Source organism: Lycorma delicatula, chromosome 1, assembly GCF_047948215.1.
Source record: "Lycorma delicatula isolate Av1 chromosome 1, ASM4794821v1, whole genome shotgun sequence".
NCBI lineage: Eukaryota > Metazoa > Arthropoda > Insecta > Hemiptera > Fulgoridae > Lycorma > Lycorma delicatula.
In genome coordinates this window covers 372,659,210-372,680,176 of record NC_134455.1, presented here as the reverse complement: position 1 = coordinate 372,680,176, position 20,967 = coordinate 372,659,210, and the positions used below count along the sequence as shown (strand labels likewise).

General features: G+C 32.6%; 1 long non-coding RNA gene across 1 annotated transcript; it reads left to right on the top strand.

The window, feature by feature from the left end:
• Positions 1–12,988: 12,988 nt before the first annotated feature.
• Positions 12,989–17,864, top strand: LOC142318438 (uncharacterized). The gene is made up of 3 exons (XR_012754910.1): positions 12,989–13,086; positions 15,895–16,046; positions 17,785–17,864. It is a non-coding gene; the product is annotated as an uncharacterized LOC142318438 (long non-coding RNA).
• The last annotated feature ends 3,103 nt before the right edge of the window (positions 17,865–20,967 follow it).

Genomic DNA, 20,967 nt, shown 5'->3' with positions numbered 1-20,967 from the left:
AGTCGAATCAGAATTATTGTGACATATCTCTTTCAAATTTTGTAAATAGTAAAATATTAGAGTAAATAAATTATTTGTAAGAATTTTAACCTCTCAGTGTCCTTTGTCCAACCGACAACATGAAAAAATATGATCGGTATTTGAACAAACATTTTATTACTAGGTAAGACTTAACATGGCTGCACATCGTATTAATAAAACAATAAAATTTTTTTTTGCAGGAGGGAGATGTCAAAATAAGGTTATTAAAAGGATTGATAAGAAATAGTTTTACGAATTTTTAAAAATATTTTTACCAAATTTTTTATTTATTTTTAATTATTAGTAAAATAACTATAGCTTGTTTGTTCAGTTGTGGGGTATAGAAACTGGGTGCGCCGTAGCATCGCAGCAATAGTTTGTGGTGGGGGTAAACAACTTTCTTTTTTTTCCTGTTTAGTCTCATGTTATTACCTTTCAGATAATACTGCAGAGTATGAATGAGGATGATATGTATGAATGTAAATGAAGACTAATCTTGTACAGTATCAGTTCGACCATTCCTGAGATGTGTGGTTAATTGAAGCCCAACAACCAAAGAACACCAGTATCCACAATCTAGTATTCAGATCCGTATAAAAGTAACTGGTTTTACTAGGACTTGAACGCTGGAACAGTTGACTTCTAAATCAGTTGATTTGGGAAGATGTGTTTACTACTAGATCAACCCGGGGGGTTAGGGGGTAAACAACTTGTCATTTGAGATCAGAACTTCTAGAGTAAAACATAGTGTTTACTACTATAGTGTCTACTTTTTTGAAAACATTATATACGTTTTTTATAACCAACAACTGGATTTAATACTTACGTAATCGAGCTTTGTTTGCAACTGTTATTTGTTAAGTTTATTAATAGTGTTAGTGTCGTTAAGAAAAATTATTTTTAATAAAATTTATTTGAATTGTTCGAAAATTTAATTTATTGTAATGTAAACATAGACCCATAATGTCCGAAAAACCCAGTACAATTGGTTGAAAGAGCATTATCAAAAGACAAACTCTAGCATTTATTCGCAATATTTACAATTTCATGAAGAAAAAAGCCAAAGAAAGACAAGCAAAGTTTAAAACAAAACTCAGACTTGTGTTCATAAAGCAAACGGTGTATCTGTTAGATCTCTTCAGCTCATTTTAAAGAAACCAGAACATGAAACTAGTGAAAGTAAATTCAGTATTCCTGGTAAAAAACAGCCAAAGAAGAAGTTGAAAACTGACCTGGACGATTTCAACGAAGTTATTGTTCGGAAGACGGTGAATGAGTTTCACTTTCGGCATGGAGAGCCCCTCTTACTTTTGTCATTAGTAAAGGAACAAATAACGTTTTAAGAGGTCATTTATGCTCTTTGTGTGGTAATAAAAGGCTTCCGATGGAAAAAAGTTAAAAATGGAAAAATTTCGATCGAGAATAATATACGAGATAAAAGGTTGCATTATCTGCGTTCCAAAACGCGGTACACGAAAGAAAATCATCCAGTTACGAGGGTAAGTCAATTATTATCCGCAATGTAGTTATAAATTGTATTGCAATACAAATAGGAAACTTACATGTACATCATTTTTCAGCATAGTTCCCTTGCACTTCAACGCACTTGTTCCATCGTTGGACAAGCTTCTTGATGCCCTCATAAAAGAAGGTTTTCGGTTGAGCTGCGAGCCAGGAATGCACCGCGTTTTTCACTGTTTCGTTCGAGGTAAATCGATGGCCCCGTAATGCCTCTCTGACTGGACCAAACAAGTGGTAGTCAGAAGGGGCAAGATCAGGACTATACGGAGAATGAGCCGGTACTTCAAAGTTGAGTTTCTGGAGCGTTTCAGCGGTGTGGGCAGCAATATGTGGACGGGTATTGTCGTGCAACTACACAACACTTTTCGACAGCAGTCCTCGGCGTTTGCTTCAACTTGGACATCACTGTAACGCGCACTGTTAATTGTCGTGCCCCTTTCCTCATAATGTTTCAGTACTGAGCCTTGTGAGTCCCAAAAACCCGTAAGCATCGGTTTTCCTGCGGACGGTTGGGTCTTGAACTTTTTTTTACAGGGCGAATTTGGATGTTTCCATTCCGTACTCTGTCGTTTACTCTCCGACTCGTAATGATGGATCCGTGTTTCGTCACCTGTGATGATTCTGTTTGAGAAGATGTCCCGTTCGTTACCATAACGATCCAAATGTTTTTGGCAGTTATTCAAGCGCGTTTGTTTATGCAACTGTGCGAGTTGTTTTGGGACCCATCTTGTTCAGAATTTATGAAACCCAAATCTGTTGTGGATGATTTCGTAGGCAGAACCGTGACTATTTGCAGACGATGTGCCACTTCATCGATAGTTACTCGTCTGTCTAAGAAACCCATACCACGTGCACGCTCAATGTTTTCCTCATTTGTGGCGGTAAACGGTCGTCCGGCTCCTTCGTCGTGCGTAACACTTGTGCGACCATTTTTTAATTTTTCACAATCCATTCGTAGACACCTCGTTGCGGCAAGACACTGTTCCCGTACTGTACCAAAAGTCTTCGATGAATTTCGGCCCCTGATACATCTTCCGACCACAAAAACGGATCACTGAACGTTGCTCTTCTTTGGTGCAAACAGAAAGCGGAGCAGCCATGGTTAACGGCAGGACAGCGATGATGGAACTAACCTAGCAACATCAAACCTGCACAGACGTAACAACAATTAAACCACGCATGCGTCATCTACGCAACACGACAGTACTGCCAACGTAAACAAAAATTTAACTAAATTGCGGATAATAATTGACACACTCGTTTATACCTAGATGAAACCTATATTCATTCTTCCCATACGAAGGGTCAAGCACGGACCGATGGTTCTTCAGAAGGGCTAAAAAAACAGCCCCCGTTTCTAAAGGAAGACGAGCAATAATAGTTAATGCGGGAGGAGAAGACGATTTTATAAAAAATGCTAGCCTAATATTTAAGTTGGTAAAAAAATGGACCATTACCATGGCGATGTGAATTTTCAAAAACGGTTTGTGTCTCAGTTGCTACCGAATCTATCACCGAGATCTGTAATAGTCATGGACAACGCATTTGTACTACAGTGTTCAAATAAATAAAGCTCCTAATTCGAATTAAAAAAAAAAAAACAAGACGTGATCGATTGTCTCATTAAAAAGAAGATACAATTTTCTCGTAGAATGTTCAAACCTGAATTATATAAGCTGATAAAACTACACAAACCGCGATTTAAAACGTACAAAATAGATTCTTTGATTGCTGGAAAAGGACACACTGCTGTCAGATTTACCGCTTTACCAAACCTACTTATATGCTATTGAGAATTTCTGAGCATGTGTTAATAATTACATTGCCCAGAAGAATGTAGCATTCAATTTAGAAGACTCAATAGAATTGGCGAAAGAAAAATTTAGAGAAATAAATGTAAATTTGTGGAAGGCCGTTTGCAAAACTGGAAAATTGTGAGTCAAATTATTTAAAACTTGAGGCGATGTTAGACGAAATTTTCGAGCGTTTTATTGTAAAATTACATGAAACTGATTTCAGTTCCGTCTATTCCATGAACAATAGTAATTACGAAGAGCAGGTTATACCGAGTGTGTTAGGTAATGTGTTAATTTAGTGAATTTAGTAAAAATTATTTATAGAACCAATATGGAAATGGTGTACTATTATAATGTGATTAATTTTTGAATTACGGTAAGTCGTTGGTTTTTTAATAAGTAATTTTTTTACATTATTATTAGTATCAATGATCTCGATATTTTGTAATGAATTTTTTTTTTATGTTTCGCTGACAGATTAGATCCCATTGACATCAAAAGAGTTAAAGTTTATAATTTACAGCGTATGTTTTGTTTTAATATGTTTGACTTGCGTATAGTGTCGTGTATTGTGTACGTTGGACATATGGTAATGATTCTTATAAATAAAAATAATCATGAATTAACGTCACCATTCACGATCATATAGCTAAATATAGAACTAAAACTACGTAGACAAGATCAAAGACAAGCTTTGTTTTCCTAAAATAGATTTATGATTAGCTACTGAAGTGTAATATATTAGAGACTTAAGGAACTTTGGCGAAGGAGAAATTATGGGGCCGAGTGTTCTTAACTAAGGTTGTAGATGAAGGTTTGCTCTCTTTATTACTGTCTGCAAAACGAAACTATCTCTGTTACTGGATCGAGACAACTAAGAGTTCGTGCAGCTCATACGACACCACTAACCGAACAAACTGTAATTTATAAAATAATAAAGACCGATTAAATTTAACAACAGTAATCTTTTTCTGGCCTTCAGATGTTCAAATATCATTTTCCTGATTTAGATTTGATTCTAATTATCAAACTTTCTTTTTCCTGTTTAGCTTCCGGGAATTACCGTTCAGTTATTACTTCAGAGGATGATACGTACGAGTGCAAATGAAGTGTAGTCTTGTACAGTCTCAGTTTAACCGTTCCTGAGATATGTGGTTTCTTGAAATCCAACCATCAAAGAAAACAGGTATCCACGTATCTACCTTTACTAGGACTTGAACGCTGGAACGCTCGACTTCCAAATTAGCTGATTTGGGAAGACGCGTTCACAACTAGATCAACCCGGTGGGTTCTACTTATCAAACTTATTCTACTCTGGACCCTCCTAATCTAGATTTTCCTTCACCATTTACAATATTATCACTTCATCTTTTGCTCGATGGATACCTGGTCCATAACTTTCCTAATCCATTTCTCAATCTTGTATCATATCCTGGTAATTTCCATTTGTCCTTACCAATTCTCATTCAATTAATCTCGAGATATTTTCGTTTATCAATCAATATTATATTTTCTATATCCCAGTTTTGCTTCCGACACCATTATTTTATTTATTTTGTTTGTTTACCATAAACTTTTACTATTTTTTATTCAACAACCTTATTTCACAATTTTTTTATCATTGTTGGGATAATATATTGATTAGTTTCGACTTCTCTTCTTTACTTTTACCACTCCTAAGATTTATTTTCTCAATAGAATGTAGACCGAGATTAGTAAATTTAATGACCTCATACACTACTATAATTTAGGAATAATTCAACCCTTTTTTTATATACGTTTTTGTTTCCAGATTACAGATAAATACGCCTTCTATAATTTCATATCTCTAGATTAAAACCGTATACTTCTTCCTCTAGGTTGGTTGTTGTTATTTATTTCATTTTTGTTCGATTTAAACTCTTTCGATACCTCATCTTCGACTGTTTCATATCCCTTAACTTTTCATCTGAACTTGCTATAATCATTAAATCGTTTGTAAAACGAAAAAGCAATTTAACCGAGCTTCATTAACATCTTTCGTTTCACGATACGACTGGCACATTTCAAATTCTAAGAAAAAAATGAAAATCTTAAACAATCTTATGTAAATCACCTCGCCTCATTGCTTTTCCCATTTTAGATTTATCACTTTTTTAGACTAAAATTATGGTTGTAGCTTTATGTATGATGACTGATCAACAGAGCATTGTCGTATAGAATCGAAGGTTTTTTTTGTAATCCACGAAAGCTTTATGCCAGCGATTTCCAAACTTTTTTGCTCGCATACTCTTAAGACTAGACTAAATTATAAGTTGCTCTCATATAACGTAATATGTGTGTAGTCAAAAATCAAATTATTAATTATACTTCTTTAGTGTACCCCTAAGTATCACTTTGCGTACCCCACTTTGGACACCACTGGTATATGCAATGTGAAAATGTTATTTTTTATATTTTTTATTTGACACTTTCATTATACGTAAAATTCTATTTACACAGGTATTACATACCTTTTGAAAGAAGGTACATTTACATTCGTATGTTTTAATTATTATTTTTACATATTTTACGTCTATGCATACTGAAATTTAAAAAGCTGACAACGCACTTGTAGGACTTTACCGTCACTTGGTTCTTTTCTGATGCACGGCTCACACGATCATAAATACAAATTAATTAAAAATATTTTTCATTTTATTTAAATATAATACTTTTTGTTTATTTAATTCAATGATGCTAACTGAAGCGGGTGCGCATACCGTTTTTCATTCCCGCAGATGTGGCGGTACTAGCGGCCACTTTAAATACTTTATTACATTTGAAATGTTGTTCGTTTATTTAATTCTACCGCTCACCTGTGACGTCACAACATAGCGGTTAACTATAATAGCTATACGTCTGTGCTACACTAGCGATCCTTGTGGTGAGAGAGGGTACTATTAACCTACTTAGCCGTTAGTTTATTTAGATCCATTTTTTTTGGGGTGGGGGTGTGATTATTCAAAATGTTTTTTGCAAATATTATTTTTTAATTGCTAACAAGTCTACCTAAGTAAAATAAGACGAAATCTTATAAAAAATAGGCGAAATATTGATATAATGAGAGTGATCTTGTTGTGCAGCCTCACCCCATTCACCTTTTAAGTTGAAAATTGAATGCCATTAATGTCTCATACATGGAAGTAATCTGACCAAGTTTGGTTAAAATTGGTCCTGTAGTTCTTGAGATGTAAGGAGTGCAAGACCGAACACACATTCGTTATATGAACATCCGGAAAATTTCCATCCGGTTTTTTTTGGGTTCCTTACGTGTCATAACGTCAAGATCCGGTGTAAACCGCACGTGCCCAAATTGGACCGATTACAATTCTTTCCCTTCTACAGCTATAGCTCTGTTATAGAGCTAGACGGAAAGTAAAAGTTGTTTCTGAGTGCATTGAAAATTACGCCTAACTATCGAAAGTGTTACGCAATTTTCTAAATAAATCTTTATAAAATAATTAATATTTTTAGTTTAATAATTTTTTATGAGTTTTATTATACAGGCACAGAGCTTACGTATTAATTAAGTTAAATTGATGACTAATTCTTCTTAAAATTTAGGAATTTAAGATTATGGTTTAATAGCTATAACTTAATATTACAACATTAACAATGTGGCTTTAAAAAAAATTTCATATAAAATTAAAATAATCCTTCTTTCTGCTGTCTGAATATTTTAGATATTTTAGTTTTAATCTAATACTATTACTTTTAGGAAACGAATAAATTTATTTTTAAATACAGAACTGCCTGAAAATGTGGATAACCCATTACACGATTATCATAATACGAGTTGGAAGTAAGAACATCTGGTCACGCCCACTGATTCGGGATCAGTGTGAAATCGTTATTAGACTTTAATCATCTCTTGTTAAAACAGTTCTTCCGAAATGGAAAAACTGTATGTATTAATTTCAATTTTGTTGATTCTTAATGCTGTTTCTCTATTACTTCATTTAGTTACATTGTTAATATACTTAATAATACCAGATTTAGATAACTTAGCTGGAAGATGCATCATAAGGAAGTTATTAGTTGCTAATTTGGTGGATATCCTCTACATGTACCTTGTTTATGGGAAACTTTTTGGACATCCTGGATTCGGTATATAATTATTATTAAAGTAATTTTCTTGAAAACGATTTTTCTTACTTTCTAGTGCAAATTTTTTTTTGTCTTACTTTTGTTATTTAATAATTTCTTTTGAAGAAAAGCATGTTTATAAAAATAACATTTATTTTTTTAATAAAGTTAATATTTGTTCAACAAACATTAATTAGGTCGTTACATAAAGTGTAAAATCAACAAGCAAGCGATCATACATATTTAAGAAAACCAACCTTTTTGAATATATTTTTCAAATCTTAGTAGGGGTAAAAGAAAATGTAATAATTTTTAATATACAAATCAATAGGCCTGCATGTTACGTACAGTGATTGCTAACAAATGCTTTACAAAATAATCGGTGAATATCTTTTCTTTTTATTGAAACTAAATCCTTTAATTAAATTTTTTTGTTTATTTTTAATAATATTAACTATTAAATTATAGTCAAAAAAACTGCAGAATTGATCGACCCAATTTGATGTATTTAAACTCGTTAATAAGAAATTTATTACTGTAAAAACGTGCCTATTCATTTATAAATACAAGAACTGTACATTACATTAAAGTGTGGTATCAAAAATCATACTAAATGACCATAAAGAGGTGACACAAAAAAAAAAAAAAAAAAAAAAAAAAAAAAAAAAACGCTGGTGGTAGTAATTTCCAAACTGTGGAAAAACTATGGATACTATTTCCGTTTTGCCGGTCTTGCCGTTCCGTATATATCGGATGTTGTAACCATCAAAGTTAATAAGACCCAATTAATCTCTCAGCGTTAAGATTGTATTCCCTGCCGTCTGAAGTTTAGTATATTCACAATGAAGTAGTAGGTCGGTAAGATACATTAGGGCTATAGAACCGAATGTTACGAAATTTAATAGGAAATGAAGGACACTTCTATTCGTTAGGTATACCAATCCCCTCGTTTATCATCCACTTCTCAGAGGATGATTTGTTAGGTGGATGATATTCATGGAGTATTACTTTAATACAAGTGTCGATAGGAAATCGGAAGAGGGCATTACAAGAAATTATAATGTTCTGTAAAAAATGCAATTTCCTCTTTCTTTGAATCGATCTGTTTACTTACTAGATTCATTCATGTTTTTTTTTTCTTTATTGTGCCATTGATTTTCAGATATTTTTGTGGTTACATATTGAGAGATCTATTTACAACCGTCCTATCGGTTTAGTCGATAAGTAAACAATATGTTCCCAGGAAGAAAAAGACTTTCTTTTATGATCGATAGAGTAGATTCAGTCAGATCGGTCTGGGCTTAACCGGCTGTTCCTTATTGGATTAAAAATAACAAATTATCTAAATATATCAACCGATAGTGTGGCTCAGATATGTGCTGATTATTACAGAAATTTCTGATCGCACTTTAATTTCAAGAGAGTTCTCTTTTATCCAAAGCATTATTGAATTGAATGTTCATTATTTATTCCTGAATTGTTACTATTCCAAGTTTAAAAACCAAGATGTAATTAACTATTACACCTATTAACAAAATAGGGTTACTTCCTTCCTTTCGAAAGAGAGAGTACTTAATACACTGCGAGTGTTAATCTTCGTAGATAGAAAAAGTACTTTTGAAAACGTTAATTTGTAAACGCATCTGAGGTAAAAACAAAATAATATTAAACTGATTTGATCTACAAAAAACTGAAAAAAATAAAAAAAATAAATATATATATATATATATATATATATTATGGATGTACATGGATGTTTTTTTATTCATTTAAATTGAAACGTATTGATCAAAATCTGTTTTAAATGATTACTGTTCCTTTATGCAATAAGCTGCAGAATAAATGATACGGTAACATGTATTATAATTTTTAATAAGAATTTGTTTTATAACAAATATTATTTTACAGAATCAATTATATTTTATTTTATTATTGCATTAAGTCTAATTATTTTACTGTCAAAAAATGTTATTGCCGAACCTTAAGGATTAATCAAACGAAAGAAATTACACCAAATATATTTTTTTTACATAAAACACAAGTTACACCATATATATATTTTTTTCTGTAAGAAATTATACTGTTTAAATTATTTTTATGTCGATAAAATAAACTGAACACCGAATTCTATAATTAACGTATTTATTACGACAGATATATTAGATAATCTAACTTTCAGATATATTTAGAACTTTTTCCTATGGTTATCCCGTCCTTCAACCCCTTGTCCTCCTACAGAAGCGAGAAAGCCACCGGAATTTCCTTCGAATGGTTTCTTAAAATTAACTTATAAGACTTATTTAAAGAACTAATATCAAAAATATTTTTAATTCGCTAAAAAATGAACACTGGATATAAATAGACGTTACTTCAGTTCATAAAATACGATGTAAAATTTAATTTACATTAAACACAAAATGACTATGTTCAAAAAAATTGTTCCCGTAGTTTCAAGTCCCTAGTAAAATATTCAGGGTGGGGGGATAGTTTTGGTCATAGATGTGGTTGAAAAACCTTTGTTCAGTAATAGTATTATAATATACACATGAAATGTATGTAAAATGCTTGAGCACTGTGTGGATGTAGCCCATGTGTAGAATTGTATTTATACTAAGAATTTTAAGAGTTAAAATGGAGTAACAATGAAATTTATTATTATTTTAAATTTCTCGGTAACAAATAAAGATATCAACTTGATTTTCTATGTGTCTACTCTTCATGTGAATATCCAATAAAAAACTTTTAGATTTTTTTTTAAATTCGGCCTTGAAAGGGGTGAAGAAAGGTAAAAATAATTTGAACAGTTACTAAGTATTTTTTCCATTTCCGACTAAACTAAAGAAGATAGATTTGGGCTTGCAAATACTCTTCAGATAAATATCTAAAAACCATTTTCAAGTTTTTTTTTTCATTTCGATATTTTAAGGGGTTATGACGGTTCAATCCACACAGCCACGGCCACTTTTATTGTATAAGCGACGCTACTGGCTGTCCCTGTCTCCGGTTTCTTGTTTTTTGCTTAAAAAAAAAACAAATTATTGACCGCTTTGATAAACGAAAGTAACCTTATTGTGCGGGTGTGTGTGTATGTATGTATATATAAAGAGTAGGGCGTAATGTTTAGGATCAGACTTTGTAATTTTTCTCCAAAATAACAACTTTAACAAAAGTTGGATTGAGCCTCCAGGAAGTGCGCCTGGGTATAACCAGAACAAAAAGGAGTTAGTCCTACTAAAAGCAGTTACTTTTATACGGATTTAAATAATAGATCGTGAATACCGGCGCTTTTTGGTAGTTGGTTTTCAATTAACCGTACATCCTTCATACTTCAACCGTACTTCACTTACACTCATACATATCATCCTCATTCATCCTTTAAAGTAATACCTAACGGCGATTCCCGGAGGCTAAAGAGGAAAAAAAGACACAAAAAGGAGAAATTTGTCCTGTGAACCGAATTTAAACAAACTTCACAGCTTCATTTATCATCAAATCATAACTCACTATATCACATCTAGAGTCGTAATTTGGGACCCAGTCCCACCACAGTTGACCTCTTGACAATCAATCATGAAAGGTATTTTAAGGAATACTCCAGCGACTGAACCAAGCAACACCAGAGTTTAGAGAAGGCAGCATTTGGATTCGGTGGGCTGAATAGAAGATAACATGCGACAGGTAGCATTGGAATACCCCAACACTACACACACGAACAAGAAAAAAATACGAAGTCCAAAATCAAACCAAAGTAAATCACTTACAAACAATGTAAACTCGCCCATGCAGACTGGTAAACTAAAAATAATTACCGGTCTAATTGACCAACAAAAATTCTCATCATGGGTCTGGAGGAAATAAGGAACAGCGACCGGGACGCCACAGAATCTCAAGGATATAGGCTCTACAAAGGTATACGTGGGAAGAGAGTGATGAAAAATGTCTCACAGTTTGGAACAGGCCTTTTAGTCAGCCTCAAAATAATAAACTTCATACAAGAATTCAAATCACAATCCCCAAGAATCTCAACACTCACCCTAAAAGTATCTAATAAAATCTACTCTACAATAAACGCCCATGCACCTACTAATAATAAAAATAACTCTACAAAATACCGTAAAGAAAAAGAAAAGTTCTGGGATCTACTCGACCTGACTGTAATTAATATCCCCAGAAAACAATGTTAAACAATTAATCGGACTTCATTGCTCAACTAGGCGGAGAAAGAACATATCGCGTCATCATTGGAAAATGGCCCGCCCAAAAGAAAAACAAAATCGGGTAGAGACTCGTCGATCTCTGCAGAAACCATAACCTAATCTTCAAATCCACATATTTCAAGAGGAAACCTCAAAATCTGGAAAACCCCGACTACACTAAAGAAAATAGGAACTAGACGATATCTTCATGGAAAAACAGCACCATAAGGAGATCTGCAACGTAAAAGTCCTTCGCGGATAGACACGGGCTTAGATAACTATGTGATAAAGATTAAAATTTAATTTATTCCCCAAAGAAAGTAACAAAAACAAGCCCTTAAAAAAAATGGATCCTATTCAATTAATCAAGAATGAAAATTATCAAAAAACAACCGAAAAAAGAACAATCACGGATAAACTCGAAGATCTAGTAAACATAGATATTAGATCATACGAAGTGTTTCAATAACAACGATGTTGAGATCTACCGAAATTTCGCCCTTCTTCTGGCTTGTAAGCAGAAGTTATGAAATCATTTTGAATCATACTCTTGCACTCACCTATCTTCTTCATTTATTCTTGTCGGTATATACACGTTTACGCTTCCCATTTTCAGCACTTAAAAAGTTTTATCGTATTTCTTGTGTGAAATATATCATCAACAGAAATATTGTAGCTAGAATCAACGTACCCAATCATTAGAAGACCCTAATCACTGGACCAAATTTTTTTCTTGTAATGAAACTTGATCATCCTGACCCAGTAGGGGAAGACACTCTCCATATGACGGTTTCGGTGGCTACGCCGCCCTCTCCGTACCTAGTTCTTATGGGCTTTACCGGAGGTCATCTTAAGTACCTCGGCAATGATATCTTTCAGTCAAGCCTCAGCCAGGATGCGAACTTCCACAAGCGACATTCCCATCGGTGTCCTATAAACTCAAAACAAAACACATCAAGCCAAGTCAAAAACAAGATAGAATGACTTTCTAAGAACAAAGAACCTGAACCTTACCTACCCGGCTGAAGAAAACTGTACGTTAGTAATGAAGTAAATGTAAAGGAATCTTAATCTGAAAGTTACTTTCACAAATTATTAACCAGGTATGTGAACTTATACAAAATATAACGTTTTATAAGCTTGATTTTAATAATTTTTAAAGGTATGACTAAATAACTCATATATTCTTGTAGTTTGTAACAGAAAATTACAAGTTAGAATCATTTTTCTAACTGCTTATTTTAATATTAGATATTTAGATTTTTTCTGCATGTAAATTTAAGATACAAATTTATTTTTGTTTATGAAGTCTATTATATCTCTCACTAATAAAGAAATCCGTTTTTAGGTCAGAATAATATTTTTCTAACCGTATATGCTTACGTCTTTGTGGCAACCTTTTTCTGGGACAATGTGCTATGCTACGACCTTTGGCGGACTATAAGGTAAAACTATTCTGTTAAGTAGATGAAATTTACTTAAAAATTACTTTACTGTTTAATTATTTTAGGCTTTTTTATACAGTCTTAAGGTGTGAAATTAAAATAAATTAATGGATAGGTTCTGGTATTCATGGAACGACATATCGTATCCGAGAAATATTAGAAAAGAATTATTTATAGCTTATTTTTAATAAGCAAAAAATCGGTTTTGAAAATTGTAATTTACTGTAAAAGGGCCTGAAAATATACAAACATTATCGTACGAGCTATAAGTTTTATAATCTGTAATTTAACTGCTACTATCTACAAAGGGTAGCGTTTACTTTTTGGGAACTGTAAATGGGGCGGAAAATTAGTAAAAAATACATTAAAATTTACTTGTATGATTAAGAGTGTAAAATTGGTTTTTTAGAAGTCTCTTTTATCGCTAAATCACTGGAGGACTTAAGAGAAAGGGGCATAAGGAGTTTTAATCGACTAGATTATATTAGTAAATGAAATTGGGAGGGGGGATTCCTATTAGAATAAAATTAAGCAGTCTTTTATTCTTGCCTACGAAATGTAAAACACATTTTATTTTAATGCGTAATACTTTCCATTAGAGTTTTTGTCTTTCCTGACATAAATAATGGGGAGATAAACATTCATAGTTACTTATGGCACATCTGTTTGCTTACTTTTCCACTCAGGGATTTTAGTGTTACCGATACAACCAGTTTAAAAGTTAAGTTACTACCAAAGTTTAGAAAGCTCAGTTGACATGCAAATTAGGGATGGATTGCTGAACCGTAGATTGTGACGTCCTGTCGAGTTGAACTATCCTCTGCAACTGCCAACTCTAATTCAAACACCTCAGACAGAACTATTGCCTATTACGCTATTTTTAAATAGAGTAATACGCTCCTATAGGAAATAAATATTTTATATAATAAAATATTTAAAAATTTCCTTTATAACGGAATTATTGTTATTTAAAAATATTTTATGTAGTAATAATAATAATATATACAATTTTCCTTATGGCACTGTTACGCTTTCACCCCCTCTTGCCATCGGGTGCTAAAACCTAGCGGTGGCTATAGGGTGCTCACAGCAAACTATGGTCGTCAGACCATCACGCCACTCTACGTCACTAGCTGCTCCGTCAAGCACTGTACGTAGCGTCTTCGAAACCAGTCTGCACTCATGCCTGACCCAAGCGGTCGTGTCCGATGGACTCTCTCAATTCTTGTTCGGATAAACATTATTTTAAGATTTGTTTAATTTATGTTTGCTATCTTTAACGTTAATAAGTTAAAAGTGTTATGTTACAAAATTATTTTAAACCGCCAAGACTGCGTACAATTAAACAATCCTTCAGTAATCAACAAAGTGTTATCTTCATTCATCACTTATGAACACATACAGTCCACCCTCGCTCTAAAATTTACCTCAATGCTTTTGATCAAGGGCGTTCCGTCGACGTCTCAACAGCTACTTAAACATAAAAAAAAAAAATATGTGAGAAATAGTAAATAATTTTTAAGTACATAAAAACTGTTAATCATATTACTAATATCAAAATTCATGGCATTAAAAGTTAATCGTAAAAAAAGCGACGTTTTATTTTAACAATCACAACTCTAATAAAATATTAAAAATAATTTAAAATCTTTTGTAAGCACCTTACCAGCAAAAAAGATATATATGTTCTCAAGATATTTCGGTTTTTCAAACCATCATCAGGAGATTAAAAATATTATAAGTTAAAAAATCCTTTTCCGAACGCCAGAAGGCGGAGCTAGATTTCACCAGCGCTAAGTAGGAGATAAAAATATTTCCACCTTAGAGTTAAGAAAAACTTTAAATTTATTCAATATGACAATCGTTGCACGTGAAAAACGTTTTGAATGTTTAGCATACGAGAAACCCCATCTTCTTACAATTCCAGCAACATTTTGGTCATCCCTTTTTTCCCATCCCCTAGGCCCGGACTCGTCGCGGAAGCACACTCGGTCCTAGCGGTACCGTTGCCTCTAACCTTCCGGGCCAGCTATGCCGCCCCCGGAATAAGGTACTACCCGGTCAGCCGGGACTAGGTCCTCTCAATCGCCTGCCTCAAATCAGGGGTCCCCTAACCGGGTCTCGGTCTTTACGCTTTCCCTTTCTACTCACCCTAGGAGTGTCCCCGTTCACTTATCGGACCTCACTTCACCTCACCTCACTTATCGGATCAACACCTCAGCATCGCACTCCTCATGAACGAGGCTATCCAGCCACACCCTACACTACCCCACTATACACTATCTTCTTCCTCTTCAACATCCTCCATCCCCTTCCTTTTCTAAATATTGGCTACCTTTTCTTACCAATTACACCCAGAAATGGGTTTGAGAACGCTGGTTCAAACGGATATGGAACGCTATTCACAAATCCGTCCATAAAATTAAAACAAAACTTTAAACTTAGACCTGACATTAAAATAAACCCTTGAAACACGCCCGATTAACAGAATCATACAGCAGCAAGGGACACTGTCCAGGCTCTGCGATTCGAAGGGAGAAATTTGTGAAACTCCCGCCACTTTTGAGTTCCGTTCCGTTCCAGCACTAGAGACCGTCAAGCTGGATTTATTATTAGGCTGGGCTCTCCCCTCACCGCAGTAGGTTATATTCACGATTACGTTTTACATCTATGCACCTTTCACAAAAAAAAAATTATTTTCATTTGCCGTTATCACTTTCAGATATCATGGGCAATAAAATCATTGAATAATAAATGAAGTAAATTTTGGTCATATAATAACAGATTTTTATTTATATTTATTTCTAGTGGTTTATTCTCAACTCGAAATATGACAAAAGAAGAAGAGGTTAAAACACTAAGGAAGTACTCACTTTATGCATGGGTAATGCCACTTGTAGTGATGATTTCGTCATTGCTACTTGGAAAAACATTTGACAAATTGTTTCGAAAATTTATCAGTGAGTAAAACCAACATTTGAAAATATCATTTATTATTATATTATCAACTATTCTTTTTATAATTTATTATTTATCAAATGAATTATTTGTGCTTTTATTATTGTAATATATATTATTTCAAAAAGTATAATGCTAGCAAAACTATAAATTGGGTAGTAGAAGGTAAATCTGATAATTATGAAATAATAATGTTAAATTAATTGTTCCCTGATTCTTTTATAATATAATAATTCTCACAACAATCTTAGAACTACCACTTCAAAAAGTTTATAATGTTTCATATGTTTATAATTTCAATTCATTCATGCACAAGTAGTTAAGCACAAGTACACAATAATTCTTAAGTAAAATTTCCCTATTAGTAAAATTTTTCAATAAGCCAATCCTAAATTGAATGAATGTTTACAACAAATAATTCTTGGGTAAGATTAATACTGAAACAATTGAGTGTGTAATTTTCAAGGATTGAATAGATAGATTAAGCATTTGAAGGATAAGTAAGCTCTGAGTAGCGTAATTGTTGATTGAATAAGCGCGTGGACTAGACAGGTCTCCTATAAACATAGTAGTCAATTGCATAGGATCATACGAGAATGAGTGTTGAATAGACATAAATTTGAGCTTTAATAAATACGAGAGTAAGTAACCTTGGGAATCAAGTTTGGATTCAGAAAAGGAAAAGGAACAAGAGAAGCTATAGTACTGATTGGAATGATTGAAGAGAGTGTTTTGAAAGAGGAAGAAAGAGGAAGATTGAGTTTGTGCTTTATAAATATGAAAAAGGCATTCGACAGTACAGTGGGAAAAGCTATTTGAAATTCTGAAAGAAAAGAGAATTGACTGGAAAGCTGTTCAGAAAATTGTATATGAAACAGAAAGAACCTATGAGAATCTCACAAAATGGTTAGAATTAGGTAGATAAGGGAGGCAAGGCTGTTTCTTATCACTGTAGTAGTATAAAACTGGGAACTCTAGGACGAAACTGTCCTAAAATTTCCAGTTGGTTTATGCAAGTAACTGTGAATTGTAGGAAAAAAGTCTTCAGGTGTGTTTCAAGACTTTCAGGTGTTAATTAACGTCTTAAGACGTTTACCTGAGCGTCTTAAGAAAATTGTCTTAAATTTAAGAAAATTCTCTTAAAAGATAAGATAATTGTCTTAAGTCGTTCGTTTCCAAGAAACGCTATATCTCGGGGACGGGTGGGGAGATTTTAAAAATTCAAAGTGCTACGTCGTCTTGGCGGCAGGGCAAACAGTTCTGGTTAGTTTTGGTTGCGCCCCGTCCCTTTTTTTGGGGGTTATTTTTACAAAATGTTGAATAACTCCGTAACGGGTGGGGGATTTTGAAAATTCAAAGTGCTACGTCATCAGCGCATCGGGGCGGACGCGAAGGTACCGGCACTTCGATGGTGGGCTATTTCAAAATATTTGAGTAACTTTTGAACGGGTGGGGGATTTTAAAAATTCGAAGTGCTACGTCATCGGCGGCCGCCGATATAAGATAAATCCTATCTTATTGAGTGTGGTCGCGCGCGCAATTGAATATATAAAGTTTTTTTTATTTTTAGGTGTTAAAACAAAACTACCTCATGCATATTTTATTTAATTATCACAGGATGTGATAGGTGCATTTTGTATATATATATTAACCATACATTATTTATTTTGCTTATTAAACGCCGATGTGTATTTTTCATGACAATCATGTTTGTAAAAAAAATAATAATTTTTTTATTAGATATGTAGTCACGCGTTACAAGAGAGAATTTTATTGCATACTTTGACTGTTACTCATTGTGCATCTGTGTCACTATGCATCTTCTATTTTACATCAATTACAATTTGGTGAGTTTTTTTTTCTACTTATAATTTTTTAACAATTTCTACTTTTAGGTTAGTTAAGAATCTTTTGTAATATTTTCATTTAAAATGAAGCAGTTTATGATTTAAATGTCTTTGTCTACATTATTTTTTTCAATAATTTTAATAATAAATTAATTATTTTAATTTCAATAATGAAATTTATCTATCTTATTATTAACGAAAAATTTATTAATAGTCATAATCTTTTCATTAACTTATTAATTTGACTGATTTTTTATGAAAAAAGTTATCAAATAAATGAATTATTTTGTTAAAAATTTTAGTAAAAAATAAATATATAATTATTTTCTTTTGTTGGTTTAATATAAATTTTTAATTAAAAATATAATAAATAATCTAATGAAAATTTATTGCCAAAAATAAATACATAAAGCAAAATATGTATAATATATACATATTTGCGTCTTAAATTCATATTTAAAAGAAAAAAGTCACATTAACTGTTTTAAATTTAAGCTTTTCTAATTTTTTGACTTAATATTATATGTATTGTTTTATAAATCTGTTTCAATTTTTTTCTTTTCAATCATAAATAAATCTTTTCTTTAAACATAATCAGAAAAAAAATAATTTTAAAAAAGAAAATTTTGTTTATATATATATATATATAAACACCCTCTTCACTTAATATACAAAAAAAGAAATGAGGAACTTAATATTTTTAATAATATTAATCATTCATTACAAAAAAAGGTAAACATTTTTTTATGTATGAAACTTATACATATCTAATTAACGATAAAAATATATTAATAATTATTAAGTTTTTAGAGCTAGTATGGGCTGTATTTGGTTGAAATGATGAAATGAACTAAAATATATTCTTCTTGAATCGTTAAATTTTAATTTGTCACATTAGACATTTTTTGAACATCGAAAATACAAGTCACATTAGACTGATGAAGAAATGACACATTAGGCAAAATTATACAATTGAACATTATAAATAAACACTATAAGCCACTTTAGACTTTAGACTACAAAATAAAACTATTTTGCACTAGAATGAAATGTTACGTTAAACAAATCATGACCGCTCCAAGCGGGAGTCAAATGGTCACATTAGACTCGTTAGTCACTTTAGACTAAATATAAATGACCGCACCCGGCGGTATTCTTGACTGGAATGTCGTATGAGACTAACTCACCGGCCAGCGCTAGTAGATGCTAGAGTGCAGCACCAACTGGCTCAACATGGAACGGAACACACCGCCCACCAATTAGAATTTCATTAAATTATAATTTTAAGAGACATTATCATGAGATGAAACTTAATATACAAAAATGAAAAGTAATACATATAAAAATAGTTACATAAACCTTGAAAGAACGTAAAAATTTAAGTTACCTTCATACAATGTTGCCAAAAGCAAAAAAAGACTACAAAGCAAATAACTTAAAATTAAACAAATACATGAAAATGACGTTAAAGAAATTTCGTTAATTACATTTGGTATCATTAAGGTCATCACAAACGTCTAAATTTGGAAGAAGAATAAATTTATTAATAGTTCTTTTACTATTGTAATATTAGTTTTTACATCAACTAATCTAATTAATCCATTATTACCTGGATATACTTTCATAATTATTCCCAATTTCCACATCAAGGAGGTTAATGTCTTTTATTATAACTACATCGCCAACACAAACGTTATTGTTAGAGCTCTTACATTTATTCCTCTGCTGCAAGGAATGTAAATAAATAGTCATTTCACCATGTTTTCCAAAAGTCTTTCAATAATTTTTGTATAAGCTGCCACCTAGTAAACCTATTTATATTAATGCCTGAGAAATCAGGATCAGGTAAAGAAGTTAATGGAGCAAAGGTTAAAAAATGTCCAGGACTAGTAGATGGAGTACGCCGCTCACCATGACGGATAAGTATTTCCAACGTGGAATTGATTTTTTCCGGTGAAATATCTGACACTATACGATTATTTTTATTTTTAAATTATAAATGAAACGACAACAGTATGAAAATATGTTTAATGTTCGTACAAACGAAGAAAATGGTTTTGAAAGTTCTAAAGTTTCTGTTGTTTGAAAAGTAGATGAAAACACATTAGTTTTGAATTTGGCGGAATCATAGAAACGATAGGCGGATTGGATGGTCAGGCGTCGTCATCTTGTTCCAGAAACGACGGACCGTTCCAACTAGGTTGTAACGAGGTTACAACCTCAGATGTACAACCAAGATTGTACATCTGCTATACAACCATGTGACAAGACGTCTGCAGGGTTACCTTCAAAGTAAAGTGCTTCCGTAATCATTCCTTAGTTAACTCTTTTATTTCGCAAACTATCTGCGACAAATATCTTCCATTTATTAGGAAGCGAAGACAACCAGTAATGTACTATTTTAGAATCCGACCAAAAATGGATTGAATCAAATTTTATACCTAAAATACACTTAACCTTATTAAATAAACGAGATAACAGAAGAGCAGCATTCAACTAAGCCTTGGAATAGATATTTGTTTGAAATGCGCAACTCTAGACTTTGAACACAACAGATGAGTTCCAACGTGTTTATTACTATCAACAGATCTGATGAAAAGACAAAACACCATTACTTGCATCACAAAATTCATGAAATTGATAGCTCTTAATGAAACTACTGATTTTGACTAACCTAGAATTACTTGAACCTAACCTAGAATCCTAGAATTACTTGACGATTTGAGCTGAGAATACAGAGAATACCATTTTTCAGCTAGCGGAGCAGGAAGAGCTTCATCCCATTGAAGCGCACCATTACTCTTGGATGTACACCTTAAATGGAACGATTGTAGGAGCAAGTAGACCCAAAGGATCGAACAATGAAGAAATAATTGATAAAAGAGAACGTTTAGTGTAAGAAGTATTATTATCCTTTGGTTTGATTTGATAAATGAAATCATCACCTTGAGGATCCTAGTGTCTTGATAATTTCATATTTTTCCAGTTTGATAAAGGAAACAGAATCATCAAACATACCAGACTACCAGACACGTTTGAATGACATTTATGCAGGGCAATAACAAAATATCATTGT